The sequence below is a fragment of the Schistocerca piceifrons genome, chromosome 3 (genome assembly GCF_021461385.2).
Source record: "Schistocerca piceifrons isolate TAMUIC-IGC-003096 chromosome 3, iqSchPice1.1, whole genome shotgun sequence".
NCBI lineage: Eukaryota > Metazoa > Arthropoda > Insecta > Orthoptera > Acrididae > Schistocerca > Schistocerca piceifrons.
Window position 1 is genome coordinate 377,348,227 of NC_060140.1, and position 6,013 is coordinate 377,354,239.

A 6,013-nucleotide genomic window follows, 5' to 3' on the forward strand; every position below is an offset into this window, starting at 1 on the left:
AACCTCCCCCTCCCACATTTTGTAATGTGTGTAATGGAAAATGACTTGGTATTGCTAGGGTTAAAAGGTAATAAATACCTTGCAAGAAAACATGTAAGTGTTCAGTACACTGAGATGCATATGATAAATCTTAGGCTATTGTAACCATGCATCATCAAACAGAAAAATCATTTTACAACACTTACTTACAATGATAGAGGCCAGACTATACTAACACTTGAATTATTTGATATTATTGGTAACAAATACATATCAGTTGGTTCTACTATGAAATTCATCAATAGAGCAGAAGAAGTTGGCCATTATTAAATCCTGTTGTCTCCTCCTAAACTGAACTTTATTAGAATTTAAATATTTTATGGCTGCCGGTATGTCATTGAAAATGTGTTTTCTTGAATAACAGACAATTTTTAGACCAAAATAAATAACTTTCAGTCTTTATGAAGATTATTATTAGTTACAGTATTAATTAGATGCACTAACCATTGGTTTGAAAAAGGCATACATTTTAATGACAAATTTCATAAGGGTATAAATATTTAGGAAGCAGCAATTAACATCTCCAGCTCCCTACACTGGCTTCTGCAGGCTGTTCTCTAGTACACACAACAAATAATTCACATTAGGCCTATACATTTTTGGACCCAGAAAACTTTAGTTTGGCTTGATGAGTTACCCCAAAAATAATCCAATATGACATTATGGAATGAAAGTAAGCATAGCCTAGCATAGTTTTTTTTACTTTTATATACCTAAGTCTGACAACATGTGCACTGCATATAAAGATATACAATTTTGTTTTTGTGCCTGGCCACAACCTCTAAAAATTTCGTAAGGGGAAATATGGTCCATAGTATATATATACATAATAATAAATATTACAACCTACTATGGATGAGGTTTTCCTTTACAAAACAAAGAGATATGTTTAGACACTTGATCAGTTCTGTGGTATACTCCTCCCAACTGAATTTATTATCAAGCCGTAATCCTAAGCGTTCAACACTGTCAACTATTTCTCTTTGTCATCATATTTGAGACTTATACTAGCAAGAAACATTTTACAAGTTCTAAACTGCATGTAGTGTGTTTTTTCAAAGTTTAGTGACAAAGCATTTGCTATGGACCATTTATTAACATCCTTGAAAATTTAATTAACTGATCTATCTAAGAGTATGATTGATTTCCTATTTACTGCAATGTTTGTATCAGCTGCAAACAAAACTTGGCATCTGGTAATGTTACAGATGAGAAAGCACTGATATACACAGTAAAAAGTGTGCTACAATGGAAACTTATGGGTCACCACATGAAATTAGTTCACAGTTGGATGATGCCTGATTTATGCCTCTCTTCTAATGACCACCATTTGTTTCCTGTCACATATATAGGATCTGAACCATTTTGCAGCATTTCCTGTTACACCATAACATTCTAATTTACTTAAAAAGACATTGCCTTTGACAGATCACAAAATATACCAGTGGTCCACAGTTTATTGTCTAATGAATTAAGTACATTCTCGCTGTATATGTAGATAGCCTTTTCAATATCACAAATCTTGAGAAATCCAAAGTGTAACTTTCATAATATATTATGTGTTGTCATATGGTTAAAAAGCCAACTATATTCACCTTTTCTCAAATTTTTGAGAATTCTAGCAAAACTGAAATTGGATGGAAATTTGATAGTATTTGTTTATCTCCTTCCTCAAACAAAGCTTAACTTCAGTCTATTTCAACAGATCATGAAATGTTCTGCTGATAAACATCTGGTTACACAAACTTAACACGTTTCTAAACTCAGAAGCACACTCTTTAATTTTGTTGATATTTTATCATGACCACCAGATTTTTTTTTTAATTATTATTATTTTAAAGATTTATGATGGACATGACTTCTCCTCAAGCAGTGAAGGGCACATTCACGTTGCTGAGGGGAGGTTGATATTGAGGAAGGTGGCTTGTTGCGCCGAGGACCAGGTGAAGCAAATGGAGGACATTGTATTGAGGTCCTGGAGGAATGTGGACAATGTGTCTACACACTTGCTCCAGATCATGAACATCTCTTCAACGAATCTGAAGCACGTGAGGGATATGAGATTCTACGTGGTTAGGGAGGATTTCTCTAGATGGACCATGAATAGGTTAGTGGCTATCCATTGCTGTTCCAAGGATTTGTTTGTAGGTGATGCCTTCACAGGAGAAGTAACAATGGGTGAAGACATAGTTGATCATGGTGACCAGAAAGGAGGTTGCAGGTTTGGACTCAAGTCGTGCACTGGGAAAGGTAGTGTTCAATAGTGACAAAGCAATGGGCTTTGGGGATATTAATGTACAGGATGGCGGCATAGACAGCTATGGGCAGAATGACGGGTGGTAAAGAAACAGGAACTGCAGAGAGTTGGTGGATGAAACAGGTGTCTTTTATATAGGAGGGTAGGTTACAGGTTCAAGAAAGTGTTGGTCCACAGGAGCAGGGATTCTTTCTGCAGCTGCCACCTCCCCTCTTCTCTCCCTCCCTCAACACGGCCTCCCAATGCTGCAACTCACACCCCGATCCTGTCCCCACCACATCCCTGCATGCTCCCACAGGCATATTCCCCTCACCTACCCTGTTATCTAAACCCCTATGCCTCCTCCTCGTCCCCACTACCCACCCCAGCTACATTGCTGCTCATGTCAGTAGCTGTGAGGCCTTAGCAACCAGAGATAGTGACTGTAGTGTGTGTGTGTTCTTTCTATTTCTGAAAGAGGATTTTGATGAGATATTTCTAGCATTATTTTACAAGTGCCTGTCTATGAGCCTATGTGGTGTGTAGCACTGTATCCTTTCAGTATTTTATTTTTAAGTTACGTGTTAATAAAAAGGAAATCCCTGGAAGGAAATAACTGAATGTTGTTACTATTAATTTTATTATTGAATAAGTAAGTCCTTAAGGGACATGATTTAAGGAAACTCTTTCTTGGCCAGGATAATTGCTTTTCAGTATTCCTGTGATTTAGCTGGTGATTGTGCAATTGAAGTTATAACTCAGTGCTCCATTAAGTCTTCCTAATTAAATAATGCTTCTATATTTGATTTATTTGGATCTTTGATACTCAGAAACACAATGGATAAGGTCTGCCTATGAATCTATGCAACTGTATGACAGCGATGTCCCTGAAACTCCTTAAGAATTATTTAATGCAAAATGAATTTTAATGTGTAAAGAAGTTTGTAAATAATGGGGAATAAGTTGTTATTATTATTATGTGTGAACTGTTTTTATCTGTCTATGAAAATAATTTTTGTACTTCAATATAAATCAACAGCTAAATGTAAAATTATTTAAACTATGCTGTAGTTTCCTGATTTAAAGTAATTTAAATAACTTTGAGAACTAAATTTAAATATGGGGTTAATGTCTATGTAATATTACTACGATATTTCCCAAATTTGTTTTGAACTGTAATACATAGCCTAGGTTAAATATTAAGAGATTTTATGATGACTTGTCCTATATTAAAAGTATACACAGACTGCACATGAAGAAGTCAAACAGATCCAAATAAAAGTCAATGAATCAATCAACTTACACTACCTGCCAGTGCCCTTCAACACTGACACAAAAATCTTTTATTTGAAGGTGCTGTTTCTGAATGGTTATATCACTAGACCAATTGAAAATATTTATTCACGAGTCACTATGTGTAATCTAACTGATGAGATTTCAAAAGCAGGTTCAATCCCTCAATTGCTATGGGGACTTCTGTTGTGAGTCACCCAAAAGCAGGTTCAATCCCTCAATTGCTATGGGGACTTCTGCTGTGAGTTGCCCATATTATCTACAAATAGCCTACAGTGTCATAGTTCAGTTGTGAAGACTGCAAAAAAATTAAAATCAGTTATTTACATCCCATGTGAGACAGACTAATATCAGTTCGAAATAGTAAATAAGATAAAGAAAGACTGAACATTTGGCTTTAGCGTCCAATCGACCAAATCATCATACGGTCAAAATTACACAGTTCATTTTCTGTCTGGTTTGTATTGTGATAATTTGTACATAACTAGCGTGCATCCAAAACATCGGGAATGTATTGACACTCTTTACTTAGATATCTGTTTTTCGTTGTGCGTAGTGAACAACAAAACCATTGTGATGGTAAAGTCCCAAATCATTACACCGCAGAAAACATTTCCTATAACTTAGTTTATGACACAGGTTTACTGGAAATTCACTTTCGTGTGCCTACGCTATAATTTGGTGTTGATTTACGTGTCACTAATGTTTTTCTGTTGCTACACTAGAGTTGCTACCGAGGAACGTGTGCATTTTTGTCTGGACACTGTGCCCCTATCTTTTCCCATTTCACTAACAGCTAAATGAATTTCACTATCCTACCACTGCAAACACAATATTGTAATTATTTTTGATCGGTTCCATCATTTTACAATGTTAATCATATTTGGTGCGGTTGGGTTTACTCTAATTAACGTAATCAAACAACAATGTAGCCTCGTAACACCAAATTTATTACATTTTTGGTTATATCATTAATATGCTTTGAACATCGATGACAATACTTAGACATATGCAAAAAAACAATCGGGTACCAAAATCAGAAACCGCACATCAGACACTTTATAAGAAAAAAAAGGAAAAGATCGTATTAAGCCTCCATTAAGTAACTACCCACATTCACATTGCACTAATACGCAACGGATCACTTTTACAAACGCATAAACATCACCAACATCCATGTTTTCATTGTTTTGTCTAATATCCCGTTACTGCTTAGCCACGGCCACCTATATTAGATGTAGGATGCAGTGATTTAGCGGCTTAGCGCACTTGTCTGTGATTGTCTGACAGCGTACAGCATCACTCACAGCAACGATGATCAATCACTACGGACTACGACACGGCCTGTATACAGGCGGCCGTGACTACGGTGTAGTGTCGGTTTGTGTCTCAAATACTACTGCAGTTCGAAAATTTTGGAACTGTAGCAGCGCTATTGTTACGAAAAATGAATGAGTCCCATGGATGCTGCGGAACTCTCTGAAAGTCTATATATAAATTTTATCTGTATAAAAAGCTATACATTATGAAGGGAAACAAAAACCAAGCAATTGTATCTCGACAGTATCTACCAATCAATCTAGTTATAATTCATGTAAAGCTAACGAGGATGGTTTACCTACATGGGAAATGCGCATGTTTGGATATTACAGCGTTAAAAAATATGATTGCTTTTGATGATAGTCATGTTTAATGTGCAAAATAAATAAGTTATGCACATAAATTAAAAAGTATATGTAGTGTCCCCCTGATACATTTAAAACAAAATTACTTCCAGGTCAAGACTTTGTAATTCCTGCATTTACAATAAGATATTTCCGATTTTCTATATTAGTTCCACATGTTCATGAGTTTCATGGTTCATTTGCTGAGGCCGTCTATGCCTGAGACAGGGAAGCTGGGTAGGACGTAGACCTCTCTGACGAAGGATGGCTATCATTTTTGTATTGCACATTGGTTTTGCAGTTTAATGTATGTTATTTCGAAAATCATGGATTAATTCTGAATTATTGGTTTTCTCTTCATAGATTCGAGTACTTCATCCAATTTCCAACGCCGCAGATTTATTATTGGATAATCTGGCCCTACTCTTGATATAACTTCAATGCACGTTATTGATAAAGAAATAAGTTGAGTCTTGTTTCCGGATAAAATCACCAATATGATTCTTTATAGACTCTGGTGTAATATTCATTTATAAATGTACCTATTACACTATCGTTTTCTACTTTATTTGATCAAAAAACTTTCTTCGTTTTTTTAATATTTTGCCACTAAGCTTTTTGGCTTGCATAATTGAATATACATTAGCAACCTGCTTAACTTCTGACCCCGGAGTGGAAACCTGTCCTTGTCTGGACATATGCTTCAGCCACAGTCTATCAAATTCTATACTCTCTGGCGGTAGATCTTTAGGCTCTTGTGTTTTGTCACAGAAATGACGCT